General features: G+C 44.3%; 2 pseudogenes; both read left to right on the top strand.

The window, feature by feature from the left end:
• Positions 1 to 1,615: 1,615 nt before the first annotated feature.
• On the top strand, positions 1,616 to 2,115 carry LOC110544819 (galectin-related protein-like; annotated as a pseudogene).
• Positions 2,116 to 3,484: 1,369 nt separating this feature from the next.
• On the top strand, positions 3,485 to 5,647 carry LOC132649998 (uncharacterized; annotated as a pseudogene).
• Positions 5,648 to 16,113: the final 10,466 nt, after the last annotated feature.

Raw genomic sequence — 16,113 nt, 5'->3', positions numbered from 1 at the left:
CACACAGTGGTCCGTCCATCCGCTGTGCTCTCCATGCTCCCAGGGACTGAGGCTCTTCCTCTGGTCTGTCATTGGTTGCCCACCCTCCCCCGCCATGTCCCTGGCCTCACAAGAGCGGCTTCGATGGTGGAAAAATGAACCCCAGGCTTGTACAGCAGCTTGCACCCACACACACTGGAACAGCACAGTGTGGATTAATGCTTCTCTGGAACCCTGTGGCCAGTTTCTGGGACACTTTTATTCCATGGGGAGGATCAGCTCTCTAAAGCCAGGGTTGGTGCCCTGCACACCAGTGAGATGGGGTTAAACAATAACGTTGTCACCACACTGACACTTACTCAGAGTTCAGTTCAGATGGATTTGGGAAACTTTTCTCCCCGATGTTCCTCCTCTGAGGAGGAAAAAGCCATCCCCCAGCACTTTCATTTTCTGTTTTACATGCATCCCTTGTCCCTCACCATTGGTGAATCAGGATGACCAAATGCTTTTGTCTGTTTATGTTTGTAGAACAGTCTACACTGAAGGCCTATAGTTCGCTTTGCACTTCCCTGAGTGGCTTCAGTGACAGGAGAAGTGTACAGGAGCTACAGCTGTAGCAAACTGGAAAACCTATGCTAGATGTTCAAAAATATCTCACTTTTACTCTAGAATAACTTCTATCAACACATGTTTATTTGACAGGGATCTTTATAGGGTCAGGATTTAGATCTCTATTGTGTGTCTGTGTAGGTATGTGTGTATGCATGCATGTCTGATCTATCAGTCTTTATATATCTACATCTATCTACAAATATCTACAAGTATCATATATCCTTCATCTATTATGTTCTATCTGTCATCTATCTCTATCTATCTATCTATCTATCTATCTATCTATCTATCTGTCTGTCTGTCTGTCTGTCTGTCTGTCTGTCTGTCTGTCTGTCTATCTATCTATCTATCTATCTATCTACCTACCTACCTACCTACCTCTCTATCTGTCTATGAAGGCAATTTATTAGAGTGACTTACAGTTTGTAGCTCAGCATTTCCAACAATGGCTGTCTACCAAAAGAATGTCTAAGAACACAGTAGGTCTTCTGGAAAAAAAAATGCTGCATGTCACAGCCAGATGGCAGTATATTCTGCAATCGAAAAGTGAGCATCAATGCTAGTTAGGGAGTGGACTGCTATAGGAGTGAGCAGAAGCAAACAACGATGACAAGCTTCGGTCTGTGTCCCTTTTGTAGGCCACCAGCACATGTGTGGTCTAGATTAAAGGGGGCTGCTTATCTCAAATGATGTCTATTTAACGTCATAACTCTTTACCTCAGAGATGTGACTGAGAAATGAGTCTTTGTGTTTCAAGAAATTTCAAAAAGGAACCAAACCCTCAGAGATGTCACTGGTCCCTTAGTTTCAGATGTGGTCAGGTGGACAACCACGAATGGTCTACACCTTGTTCTAGTATGCCATAGTGGCCGTTTGGTACATGACTCGATGATGAACTGATCTTAAAGACATCACTCTGAGATCTCACATGTGCCCATTGGAGCCTGGTCATTGCTCTGGAACTGTCACCTTGGCCTCGTACTCATGGCAACATAAGCGTGTTCAAGTGGCTCACTGTGTGAACATGGCAGAGTTGGTGGCCGATAGAGATGCCCTGAGGAAACTTGATGATGGGCCCTTAAACAGCTCCCCAGGCTCTCCAGTTCAAGGGCACATGTGCTTCTCATGAGTTCCATTTTGTGGGCACATTAAAGGTGGTGTGCGGCTGAGGAAGAGGGTATCAGGGATGGGCATCATAGATCTCTGTCCTCAGCTGGACCTGGGTGACTCTGGAGATCTTCCTTCTGATGAGGCCATTGAAGTTGAGGCTGTGTTCACACAATGGCACCTCAGAAACCCTTGTAGAACAGGAGAAAGGGGTGAGGCTCAGCCAGCAATCCCTTAGTTTCTACCTGTCCCAGAGCAGCCATCCAAGGAGGAAGTTCTTCCTGACTACCATGTCTGAGAGTGTTCATGGATGGATGTCAACGTTTTGATCTTCACCATTGCAATCAAACATGGTCTGCAATTGACCCCATCAAGATCAGTGGGGTCCCACACATCACCAACCTGGGCCAATGGTGAAAGTGCTTCATACTTCAACTATGATTGGTTGCCACAATAACATGAGTGCCTGAGAAAGATCTGCAGGCATGTGAAGAAAACGGAAAGGCAGACCTCACTGTCTCTTTCATGCAGTTCAAGTCCAGAATTACACCTTCATCTGTGGTTTGCACAGAGGAGGAAACCTCGAAAGAGAGACACGGTGTCATCATGCCCAGAACAATGGAATACATCTATGCTGGATTTTACTCAGACTAAGCTACAGTGAACTTTTGGTGATTGGTGATTTGGTAGCAGTTGTTCATCATCTCAAAGCAAGGGGATATGTGGAAACGATAGTGCCAAAGACCATAAAAATGACAGTGGTGCATCAAATCCACACATTCCCACACAGAAGTGGAATTGTGTAGCACATTGACACTTTGTTCAGGCTTTTTTACATGGAATATCGATTTTGCAGGATTTGGTTTTTATGTCTTCTTGGGAGTGTTTTGTCTTCAGGCTTGGTGTTCTTTTGTCTTTTTGGCATACCATCGTATTAACTTGAATTAATCAGCTTTCTCAGTTTTTTTATATTTAGTGTATCATTTACATATTAGAGAATAAGCATTGTCTACACATTGTAAACTTGGGTCTGAGGGGGAAATTATGTATTACAAGCATAAAAAAGTGGATTTATATCTTAAGGATTTTGAGCATATTGTGCATACAATACAGCTTTGGCATCTGACATATACTGCCATAAGTGTTTTTGGGGAAAATGGGCAACATTTCGATAAATCTTTAAAGTTTTTGTCAATGATGTGAAAAAAAAAAAGAATCTTTACAGTAACTTGTTTCTCTTAAGGTTGGCAGTCACTAACATTTGGTCTTCCTATAAGAGAGATAAAAAGTAAGGCTTTTATATATTCCAGGTGGATTTCATTAACCACCTTCACTATCCTAGGACTGAAAATGCCAAAGATGACCTGTGACATATAGATTGGGCTACTTTTGAACATCCCTTCCATTTGAGGACATCCTGGTGAACATCATAGATGCCAGGAAAGCCTGTGTATGAATATTAAGGCTCCTGGGCCTGAATTGACCACATATGTGTGTAACTCACTGACACTGATGATGAGAATTAGCTGTATAAAATGGGGCTAGTAAGTGTGTGAGTGACTGTGAATGGCCATTAATCTCCTGGACTGTTAAAAAGTATTTTCAAATGAAGCAAAACATGAGATAGGAATTCAAAATGTGGAGAGCCTGCAGCACGGCTTGGTGCTGGGCAGGAGCATGTGACTGACAGAACTTCTTACTCAGAACCTTCCACTCTCCGGATGACACTCTCCCTGACAGAGATTTCCCGTGACTTAGAAGAGGAGGTAATGACTGAATCCTCCCAATGGATCATGTCAGTGACAACACTAAAAGGTAAAAACACAAAATATGATGTATGAAGGCATTCTGTTGGTTCTTTACAAAATGCATGGGTTCAGCCAAGGCAGGCCCCATGTCTGCCACAGAAGCTCATCTGTCTGACCTGAAATCATTCTCCACCCCAATTTCTTTTCTGATTCAAAGCACACTACCCCTGCTGTCCCCTGCCATCCCCTGCCTCAGCAAGACAGGGCCCATGGGAGAACCGAAGACACCATCTATTGTACACCCACCTTGTTGATGTAATTTCCCAAGCAACGCATCTACTGCCTTCCCCCTTTTAGGAAGCGCAAGACACAGAAGATTCTGGAACACTGGGTAGCTGGTAGATAGTGTCTACTGCAAAGAAATCCCTTTTGTAGGCCCCCTAAAATTCTGCCTGTACAAGGGTAATGGCATTATGCAAATAAATACTAGAATTACTGAGGAATTTCAACCCCTTCCTTTCTGTAAATGACTTATCAGCACATCCAGCAGGATTTTATCATTTTCCTTATTGCTACAGTCAAAGATATGAATTGATGGAAGATCCAATTAAGTGTTTCATACTATTATTGTGAAGTGTAAGTATTGTGTCAAAGATGACGGTGGTTCTCCATACATTCTGTGTTGCATCCAAATGAAGCCAATTTTATCAAGGTGCAACACTGAATAAAGAGCAGAAACAGAATGCCCATATCCATGATTCCTCATCTTTCACTAACATATTGTTCTGTGGCCCTGGGCTGTGAACTTGGCACCTCACACACAGTAGGTGACCATCACTCCAATACCAATTTATATCTGTCCAGTTACAAGCAAAAGTTTAATTTTGTGCTCACACTGTTTTAATTGTGAACTATCACACGTAACTCTCTCTAGAAATGAACACTGTGGAGAAAATAGGAAAGGGATGATGATGGTACCATCCCCATTACCTGCTCAACCCACCATCATTTTTTGTGCATGATTATGATATATATTCAGACGGTTAAAGAAGTCGTGTATGTGTGTGTGTGCTTTACATAAATGAGCAGACTGTGAACATTAGGTTTCTTTTGGCTTCTTTCTTCTGAAGGGTTAAACAGATATGAAACTGTTCTAGTTAATGTCATGCGATCATCCACTACAATAATTTGCACATACCCCCATTTTGGAACATGCATTAAAGTTATTTAAAATCGTTGTGTTTTGCAAAAAAGGATGCAGTAAGAGTGACCATCAATGAGACTACAAATGCTTATTCTACCATTGGCTCCAAGTCTTGAGGTTCCTAGTCATCAAATAGAAACAGAGCAGCATGTGAGGTGTACAGTCAAATAGTGTCCAAACCCCCTTACAGTCGGGACTCCTGCCAGAGTCATATATATCAAGGCCTTTTATGCATATTTATCTATGGTGTAGGACCTGAATAGTGTATACAGACCACTTCAATAGAATATTGAAAGAGCAGGGACCACTGAGAGGATTAAGTGCTCTGTACACCATGATCTATAAGTATTCCTACACTTTTGTTATGTCCCCAGCTTGATATTACACTTGTTCTATCTCATGTTCAGATTTGCTGGGGCAAAGGAGTGGATCTGGAGACTGGCTGACTTCTCTGTAGCCTCCTGTCTTTGGGGTTTGGGATAATCATTGTGAGCAGCAGATTCTGGCACCTGTGAGAATTTGAAAATAAGCTTGTTCAGCTTCTGTACATCGGACTCTGGGAAGCTTATTGCATCAGGAGTTTGACATCTGTACTTCTGTGACGAGAAATCTGGTGCACAGCCCTGTCAACCCAAACTAGACCATGTCACCTGAATTTTGCTCAGCAGCATTAGGGTCAGCATCAAAAAAGCCCCGTCCATGAGATTCCAATACCGGGCTGCAAGGGCTCTGTCTTCATTCTGGTCCTCAGTAGCCTGTGTAGAATTATTTCTGTGATCTGGAACTGTGTGGCAGATCTCTACAGCAAAACCACCCTTTACTTTCCACCCATATTTCCAGGAAAGGAAGCAGGCTGATAAATGAGCACAGTGCTCATGTGCCCCCAATAGGTCACCAGACAACCACCCTGTCACTCCTTGGTGTGATTATGATCCTTGAAACCACAGAGGAATCTGAATGGCAGCATCCTTCCAAACAGGCCAATCAGAAGGTCTGAGAAGAGAGTGTTAGTGTTTGGAAAGTGTGCCAGGTGACTCCATGCACAAATGTCCTGCACCTACACAACACTGATGTAGTTTTCTATTTAAAATAAAATAGCTTTGATTTTGAGATTTTGTATGAATATAAAATCTTCCCTGACTGTTCATTGTGTTTCTTCTTTAAAGATATTCACACCCCAAACTCTGCCTCCTAAGATGATGTGTTCAAATCACACCAACTCCCAATAACCAGCAAAAATGCTGGTGAAATGAAAATGACTCAAATCAAAGAAGCAAACCTGAGGTGTGAGGTCTGTTGTTAAAGTGAAAAGCAACACTCTGGAATGTGAGCGTGCATCAGGTTGCAGACATTTAAGCCTCAATGTGTACAGAGGTCAGAGCAGAACGTGCGACCACATCACTGCTGAGAGGTCTGCTTTTTGTGGAGGGCAGGAAGGACAATTGTGCACTGAGGATGCTTAGCACATGAGTAAAATTACTCCCATGAACACTCTAATGCCTGGTGGGATCCACTGAGTATGATGCAGGCATTATGTTGGCGTGTGGAAGATCTCTTCTGCTTAGGAGTCCACTGTGCATGGCTGAGCCACAAGTATTCCCTGGGATCCACTCAGTCCAAAAGAGAAAACAAGTGTGACCATGGAAGGCATGAAACACCTTCTTCCTATTGGAGACTCGGAGAAGGGAGCTGGTTTCTGGAATCCAGTGTCCGTGTTTCTAAGGAGAGCTTCTGAATCTTACGGTTAGGGTTAGGGTCAGGGTTAGAATGATGTTTAGGGTTCAGGTTAGGGTTAGTGTAAGGGTTAGGGTTAGGGTTGGATTAGGGTTATGATTAGGGTTAGGGTTAGGGTGATGATTAGGGTTAGGGTTAGGTTTAGGGTTAGTGTAAGGGTAAGGGTTAGGTTAGAATTAGGGTTTGGGTTTGGGGTAGAGTTTGCATTAGGCTGCGGGTTAGGGTAAGGTTTAGGTTTCAGATTAGGGTGAGAGTTAGGGTTAGGGTAAGGGTTACTGTTAGGGTTAGGGTTCAGGTTGGGGTTAGGGTTCGATTTTGGTTTCAGGTTAGGGTTAGGCTTAGAGTTAGAGTTAGGTTTCAGAGTAGGGTTACAGTTAGTGTTAGGGTTATGGTTCGGGTTAGGGTTAAGGTTACATTTAAATTTAGAGTTAGGTTTAGGGTTCAGTTTTGGGCTCAGGTTCGGGTTAGGGTAAGTGTTAGGGCTAGGTTTATAGTTTGGTTACGGTTTAGGGTTCATATAAGGGTTAGAATTAGTGTTAGGGTTTGGTAAAGGTTAGGGTTAGAGTTAGGGTTTGGTTCAGGGTACGGTTAGTATTAGGGTTAGGGTTAGGATTGGGTTCAGTTTAGGGTTAGGGTTAGGGTTCTAGTTTGGCTTCGGTTTAGGGTGGGGGTTAAGATTAAGTTAGATTTTGGGTTAGGGTTAGATTCAGGTTTAGGGTTACGGTTAGGGTTTGGGTTAGGGTTCAGGTTAAGGTTAAGGTTAGGGTTAGGGTTAAGGTTAGGGTTAGGGTTAGTGATAGGTTTTGGTTAGGGTTAGGGTTTGGCTTAATTTTAGTGTTAGGGTGAGGGTTAGGTTTAGAGTTAGGGTTTGGGTTTGGGTTTGGGTTAGGTCAAGTTTTTGGGTTTGGTTTTGGTTAGGGTTTGGGTTGGAGTTCCAGTTAGGGTTAGGTTTGTGATTAGGGTGCAACATTTAGGTTTAGGGATCAGGTTCCAGATAGGGTTAGGGTTAAGTTTAGGTTTAGGGTTAGAATTCCTGTTTGGGTTTGGTTTAGGGTTAGGGTTAGGGTTAGGGTTAGAATTTGTGTTAGGTGTAGGTTTGATTTTTGGTTTAGGGTTTGGGTTCATTTAGGGTTAGGGTCAGAGATTTGGTTTGTGGTAGGGCTCAGTTAGGGTTTGCTTTGGGATTGGGATTAGGATTAGTGTTAGGAGTAGGTTTAGTGTTAGGGTTCGGGTTACAGTTTAGGGTTCAGGTTAGGGTTCAAATTCGGGTTTGGTTAGGCTAGGGTTATGTTCATGGTTCTGGTTAGAGCTTGTGTGCATGTTCTCATTAGGTTCACGGTTTGGGTTAGGGTTAGGTTTAGAGTTAGGGTTCGGGTTCCGGTTCGGATCAGGGTTAGGGTTACAGTTAGGGTTAGGTTTAGGTTTATGGGTATGGTTCCATTTTGGGTTAGGGTTTGGATTCGGGTTGGATTAGGCTCCAGTCAGGGTTAGGGTTAGAGTTAGGGATAGAGATAGGTTTAGGTTTATGTGTATGGTCCTGTTTTTGGTTAGGGTTCAGATTTGGGCTGGGTTAGGCTCTTTTTATGGTTAGGGTTCAAGTTAAGGATATGGTTAGGATTAGCTTTAGGGTTAGTGTTATGGTTAAGTTTTCAGTTAGGGTTAAGTTTAAGGTTAGTGTTTGGGTGAGGAATAGGCTTAATATTAGGGTTAGGGTTAGGGTTACAGTTAGGGTTTGGTTTTGGTTTCTTTTTAGGATTTGGGTTAGTATTTGGGTTTGGGGTTCAGATTAGGGTTAGGGTTAAGAATTGCTTTAGTGTTATTGTTAGGATTAGGATTATGGTTAGGATTAGGGTTAGGGTTTGGTTTTAGTTTCTTTTTAGACTTCTGGTTAGTGCTTGGGTTTGGTTTAAGTATATACTTAGGAAGTGCCTATTTAGGGTAAGGTTTAGGGTTAGAGTTTGGGTTAGGTTTCAGGTTAGGTTTAGTTTTAGAGTTAGGGTTAGGGTTAGGGCTAGGGTACAGATTTGTGTTTGGGTTAGGGTTAATGTTCTGTATAAGTTAGGGTTAGGGTTCAGGTTTGGGTTAAGTCTAGGTTTCAGGTTTGTGTTCTGGTTAGGGTTAGGTTTAGGGTTAGGGTTGGGATTAGTTTTAGGGATAGGGTTTCTGTTAGGGCCCAGGTTAGGGTTCAGTTTAGGATTGGTATTAGGGGTAGTGTTAGGAGTAGGTTTAGTGTTAAGGTTCAGGTTATGGTTAGGGTTCATTTTCGGGTATGGTTAGGCTAGGGTTCTGGTTATGGTTTGGTTGCATGTTCTCATTAGGTTTAGATTTAGGGTTAGGTTTAGTGTTCAGGTTAGTAATATGGTTATTGTTATGGTTAGGGTTCTGGTTTGGATTAGGATTAGGATAAGGGTTAGGTTTAGCATTAGTGTTAGGGTTATAGTTATGGTTAGGTTTAGGGTTCAGGTTAAGGTCCGGGTTAGGTTTCGGGATTGGGTATGGATTAGGGTTAGTGTTAGGGTTTGGGACAGGGTTAGGTTTAGGGTTCAAGTTGGGATTAGGTTTGGAATTAATATTAATGTTAGGGTTACGTTTATGGTTAGGTTTGGGGTTAGGATAAGCATTAGGGTTAAATTTAGGTTTATGGTTAGGATTAGGGTTGATGTTTGGGTTAGGGTTCAGGTTGGGGTTAGGGTTGTAGTAAGGGTTCAGATTCGGTTTAGGGTTAGGGAGGAGGGAAAGGCATGAAGGAGGATCGATTAAGGAGGAAAGATGCAGAAGGACAGATGAGAAAAAAGGATGAGGGAGGAGAGAGAAAAAAGGAGGAATGAGAGAAGAGGAACGAGAACAGAGGAATGAATGAGGGCAGATGAGGGAGGGGTGAGGAGTAATGATACAGGGGAGAAGAGGGAGGAGGTAAATGAGAGGGAGGAGGTAGATGTGAGGGAGGAGGGATGAGGGAGGAGAGATAAGGGAAGAGAGAGGAAGAAGAAGGAAGGAGGGAAAAGGACTGAGGGAAGAGGGATTATCTAGGAGAGATGAGGGAGGTGGAAGAAAGGAGGTGGGTTTAGGGATGAGGGAGATGGACAAGGGAGGAGAGATGAGGAAGGAGGGATGTGGGAGGAGGACTGAGGGAGAAGAGATGATGGAGGAAGAAAGAGGGAGGAGGTATGAGTGAAGAAGAGGAAGGAAGACAAATAAGGTATCAGAGATGAGGGAGGAGTGATGAGGGAGTTGATATGAGGGTAGAGGAATGAGGTAGGAGGGATGAGGGCCAAGAGATGAGGGAAGAGGCAGGAGAGAAGATGGAGGAGGGAGGAGAAATGATGGAGGAGAGTAGAGGGAGGAGGAAAGAGGGAGGACAGAGGAGGGAGGAAATATGAAGGAGGAGGGATTAGGAAGGAAGGAAGAGGATGAAGGAGGACAGTTGAGAGGAAGGATGAGGGAGGAGGGATAAAGTCATAGGCATGAAGTAGGTGAGAAGATGGAGAAGAGATGAGATATGAGGGAAGAGAGAGGATGGCAGAGGGATGAGGAATGAATTATGAGGGGGCAGAGTTCAGGGAGGAGAAATGAGAGAGGAGGGGTGAAGGAGATTTGGTGAGGTAGGAGGAATGGGGAGGAGGGAAAAGTGAGGAGGAATGAAGGAGGAAAGATGAGGGAGAAGATATGAGGGAAGAGTGAAAAGAGAGGATGGAGGAGGGATTAGGGATGTGGGAGAAGAGAGGAGTGAGGAGCGATGCAGGAGAACAGTGTAGGGGGAGTGATTAGAAAGTTAGGATGAGTGAGGAAGGATGAGGGACAAGATATGAGAGAGGACAGATTTGGGATTAAAGATGAGGGAGGATAGAGGAGGAAGGAGGAATGAGGGAGGAGACACAAGAGAGGATAAAAGAGGGGGGACAGAAGACAGGGAAGGATGATGAAGGAGAGAGGAGGGAGGGAGATGAGGGATGATAGGGGAAGGAGAGATGAGGGAGGAGAGATGAGATCATAGGGATGAGAAAAGAGGGATAAGGGTGCAGGGACGATAAAGGAGGGATGGTGGAGGAGGGAGGAGGAATAATGGAGGAAAGAAGAGAGAGGAGAGATGGGAGAGGAGAGATCAAGTGGGAGTGATGAGGGAGGAGGTATGTGGGAGGAGGGATGAGGAGAGATGAGTGAGGAGGGAGGAAGTATGAGAGAGGAGAGAAAAGGGAGGAAAGATGACACAGGAGAAAGGAGAGAGGATAAATGAGTTTGGAAGGATGACAGAGGATGGAGGATAGAAAAGAGATGAGGGAGGAATGAGAGAGAAAGTATAAGGGATGAGGAAGGATTGATCATGGAAGAGGGTAGAGAGAGAAGGGAGCAGGGAGGAGGGAGTGGAGATGAGGGAGGAGTGAGGAGGGAGAAGGGATAAAAGAGGAGGGAGGAGGGAGGATGGATGAGGAGAAATAAGGGAGAAGTGTTGAGGGAGGAGGTATGAAGGAGGAGGGATGTAGGATTAGCTAGGACAAATGAGAGAGGAGATATGAGGTCAGAGGGATGAGTGATGAGGGAAGAGGGAGGAGAGATGAGGGAGGAGGTAATATGAAGGAGAGATAAGGAAGGAGGGAAGAGAGATGAGGGAGGAGGATAGATGGAAGAGAGATGAGGGAGGAAAGATGAGGTAAGAGGGAAGATGGAGAAGAGATGAGGAAGGAGGGAGGAGAGATGAGGGAGGAAGGAGGAGAGATGAGGGAGGAGTGATGAAGGAGAAGGGATGAGATGGGTGGGAAGAGGGATAATGAAGGAAGGATGAAGTCGGAGGAAGGAGGCAGGTGAGATGAGAAAGGAAGGAGGAAGGAAGAAGGAGGAGAGAGGAGGGAGTAGAGATGAGGGACCTGGTATGATGGATGTGGGAGTATGGATGAGGGATGATGGAGTGATGGGGAGTAGGGATGAGGGATTAAGGCTAAAGAAGAAGGAAGAATGAAGGAGGAATATGACAGAGGGAAGAGGGAATAGGGGTAAGGGAGGGGGATGAGAGAAAAGGGAGGAAGGAGTATTGATGAGGGAGGAAAGATGAAGTAGGAGGGATGAGGGAGAAGGACTGAGGAAGGAGAAATGAGGGAAAAGAGATGAGGGATGAGAAATGAGGAAGAAGGAATTACAGATGAGGGATGGAGAGGAGTGATTAGTGTAGAGGGAGGTGGGAGGAGAGATGAGGGAGGAGAGGTGAGGGAGGAGGCATGATGGATGAGGGAGTATGGATAAGAGATGATGAAGGAGTGATGAGGGAAGAGTAATAATAGAGGAGAGATGAGGGAGGAGGGAAGAGATAGGAAGGATGAGGTTGAATGTATGATGAATAAGGGAGGAAGGAGGAGTAAACAGGCAGGAGAGATGAAGCAACAAGCATAGGGAGCTTGGATGTGGGTGAGGGGGTTGGGAGAAGGGAGAAGAGTGAAGGAACAAAGAAAGAAGTTGAAGGGAAGAGAGATGATGGAGGCTGGATGTGGGAAGAGAGTTGAGGGAGGAAGAAAAATAGACAAGATAAGAGGGAGATGAGAGAAGGGAGGAGAGAAGAGGAAGGATGATGGATGAGGGGAGTGGAGGACTGATGAGGAGGCGGGATGAATGAGGAGAGATGAGGGAGAAGGAAGAATTGATGACAGAGAAGTGATGAGAGAGAAGGGAGGAGGGACAAGGTTTGAGGCAGATGGGAGGAGATATGAGGGAGGAGAGATGAGAAAGCATTGATGAGGGAGGAGGAATGAGGGAGGCGAAATGACAGATGAGGGATGAGGGAAGTGGGATAAGGGAGGAGGGATAAGGGAGGAAGGGAAGGATGAGGGACAAGGATGAGGGAGGAGAGAAGTGGGTGGAGTAATGAAGGAGGAGAGAAGATGGAGGAGGGCGGAGAGATGAGTGAGGATGGATGAGGGAGGAGAAATGGGGGAGCAGGATCATAAAGGAGGGATGAAATTGGAAGGAGATGTAAGAGGGATGAGGGAGGAGAGATGGGAGGGAAGAGATGAGGGGGAAGGAAGAGGGTGGACAGATGAGGGAAGATAGATGAGGCTGGAGAGATAAGGGATGAGGGAGTATGGATGAGAAAGGAGAGATGATGGAAGAGAGATGATGGATGAGGAATGAGGGATGAGGGAGTAGAGAGGAGAGATGTGGGAGCAGGAATGAAGGAAAAGTGATGAGGGTTGAGGAATGGAGGAGTGATGAGGGAAGGGTGATGAGAGAGGAGGGATGAGGGAGGTTGAATGAGGGAGGAGGAATGATGGAGTAGGGATGAGAGAGGAGAGATGAGGGAGGAAGGATGAAGGAGTAGAAATGTTGGTGGAGGCAAGAGGGATGAGGGGTGATGGAGGAGGGATGAGGGAGGAGGGATGATGGAAGAGGAATGAGGGGTGAGGGATGAGCAAGGAGAGATGAGGAAGGAAGGATGAGGAAAAATTGAGGAGGGTGGAGGAATGAGGGAGGAGCAATGAGGGAAGAGTGATGAGGCAGGAGAGATGAGGGAGGAGGGATGATGGATTAAGGAGTCTAGATTAGGGATGAGGAAGGAGGCATGAGGGAGGAGGGAGGAGGGAGGAGGTAAGGTGGAGGAGAGATGAGAGAGTGATGAGATAGTAGGGATGAGGTTGGAGGAATAATGAAGTTGGGATGATGGAGGAGGATAAATGCAGAAGGGATGAGGGAGTATGATTGTATGAGGAGTATGGTTGAGAGATGAGGGAGGGAGGAGAAGGAATAAAGTAGAAGAGTGAAGGAGAGATCACAGAGGAGGCATGTGGGGGAGGGTTGTGGGAGGAGGAAAAAGAGAATGGATGAGGAAGGAGGGAGAATGGAGGAGAGATTAGGGAGAAGGGATGAGGGAGGAGGAATGAGGAATGAGGAAGGAGAGGATGAAAGATAGAAGAGGTAGGATGGGTGAGGGTGGATGGATGATGGATGATGGATGTTGGATGAGGGATGAGGGTATAAGGATGAGGGAGAAGGGATGATGGAGGAGAAATGAAATAGGAGGATGAGGGACGACTGGTGAGGGAGGAAGGAGGAGGAGGAATGAGGTTGGAAGTATGATGGAGGATGGATGAGGGAGGAACAATGAGGAGCAAAAGGGAGGGAAGATGGCAATGGGAGGAGGGAAGAGGTAAGCAGGAGGATGCATGAGAACGGAGGAAGTTGGGAGAAGGGAGGAGGGAAAAGGCATCAGGGTTGATGGAGGAGGGAGGAAGAAAGAGGGAGTATGGAAGAGTTATTGGTGTGGGCAGATAATGGAGGAATGAAGGATGAGGAAGGAGGGAGGAGAGCTGATGGAGGATGGATGAAGGAAAATTGATGAGGGTGGAGGTATGAGGGCGGAGGTATGAGGAAGGAGTGATGAAAAAGGAGGGATGAGTGAGGAGTGAAGGAGGAGGGAGGAGAGATGAGGGAAGTGGTATGAAGGATGAGAGAGTATGGATGAGAGATGAAGGAGAGATAGGAAGGAGGGAAAATGCAGAAGGGATGAGGGAAGAGGTATAAGGTAGTGTGGATGAGGGTGAAGAATGAGGGAGATGGGAAGAGGGAGAAGAGATAAAGCAGTAGGATGAAGGGAGGTGAGATGATGGAAAAAGGAGGTTTGATGAGGGTTGAGGGTGGAGGGAAATGAGAGAAGTGATGAGGGAGGAGGGAGGAAGGAGGAGGGAGGAGGGAGAAGGGATCAGGAAGGAGGGATGAGGAAGTAGGAAAGAGGGAGCAGAGATGAGGAAGAAACGTGGAGAAAGGAGGGAGAAGGGAGGACGGAAGTGGGAGGATGAAAGATGAAGGAAGGAAGAAGGAAAGGGAGAAGGGAAGAGAAAGCAGGGAGAAGGGAGGAGAGATTAGGGAGTAGAGATGATGGATGAGGCAGTATGGATGAGATGAAGAAGGAGGGATGAGGGAGAAGGGAGGAGGCACGAGGTATGAGAGAAGATAAAAGACAGAGTAGGGATGAGATAGGAAGAATGAGGTAGAAGGGATGATGAAGGAGGGATGAGGGAAGAGGGAAAAGGCAGGAAAGATGAGGCGAGAGGATGGTACAATTATCTAGTCACAATGGCATTATGACATCATAATGGTACTATTAGGATATAACAAAAACAATGTGTCATCACAATGCTACTATTGTGAAATCACAAGGGAATTATGACATCACAATGGTACTACCAAGACGGCACAATGATATTGTGGCATTACATTATTACTTTAGAATATCACAATCGTATTGTGACATCACAGTGTTATTAATAAGACACCACAATATTTCTAATGGGCCACCATTAGGGGATTATGCTGTTCCCATTGAATTGGGACATCTCAATGGTACTAGTAGGACCTCAAAATTGTATTGTGACATCACAACGGTGCGATTGTGACATCATTAGAGAATTATGATATCACAATTGAGTTGTGACATCACAACGGTACTATTGTAACATCAAAATTGTACTACAACATCACAATGGTAATTTTCTCTGGTCACAATGCCATTATTACATCACAATGGTATTATTAAAATATCAAAAAGACATTGTGACATCACAATGCTACTATTGTGATGTCACAAGGGAATTGTGATATCACAATAGTACTAGTAGGACATCACAATCATATTGTGACATCACAATGGTTGGATTGTGATATCACTAGAGAATTCTGACATTACAATTGAATTGTGACACCACAACAGTACTATTGTGACATCACAGTTGTACTATGACATCACAATGGTACTATTCTGTAGTCACAATGGCATTATGACAGCATAGTTGTACTATTATGATATCATAAAGACATTGTGACATCACAATGCTACTATTGTGATGTCACAAGGAAATTATGACATCACAATGTTACTAGTAAGACATCACAATCTTATTGTGACATCAAAATGGTTCGATTTTGCATCAGTAAAAATTACAACATTACAATTGAATTGTGACATAACAATGGTAATATTGTGACATAACAATTGTACTATGACATCACAGTGATACTGTTCTCTAGTCACAATGGCATTATGGCATCACAATGGTACTATTAGGATATCACAAAGACATTGTGACATCACAAGAGAATTATGACATTACAATTGTTCAACAAGACAGCACAATGATATTGTGACATTACAAATTACTTTTAGGGTATGATACTCATATTGTGATATCACAATGTTACTAGTATGACACCACAATCGCATTGTGACAGCACAATATATCTATTGGGCCACAACTAGGGAAGTAAGATGTTACTATTGAATTGTGACATCTCAATAGTACTATTAGGGCATCAAAATAGTATTGTGACATCACAATGGTGTGATTGTGACATTACTAGAGAATTATAATGTTACAATTGACTTGTGCCATCACAATTATACTGTTGTGACATGACAATTGTACTATGACATGAAAATGGTACTTTTCTCAAGTCACAATGGCATTATGACATCACTATTAGGATAGCACAAAGTTATTGTGACATCAAAATGCTTCTATAGTGACATTGCAAAGGTTTTATGACGTCATAATGGTACTAGTGGGACAACACAATCATATTGTGAAATTACAATTGTTCAATTGTGACGTCACTAGTCAATTATGACATTGCAATTGAATATTGACATCACAATGGTACTATTGTGACATCGCACGGGAATTATGAAAACACAATGGTACTATTGTGACATTACAGTGGTACTATTCTTTTGTCACAGTTCCATTATGAGAT

This window comes from Meriones unguiculatus, chromosome X, assembly GCF_030254825.1.
Source record: "Meriones unguiculatus strain TT.TT164.6M chromosome X, Bangor_MerUng_6.1, whole genome shotgun sequence".
NCBI classification, from domain to species: Eukaryota; Metazoa; Chordata; class Mammalia; order Rodentia; family Muridae; genus Meriones; species Meriones unguiculatus.
This window is presented reverse-complemented; position numbering and strand designations above follow the sequence as displayed.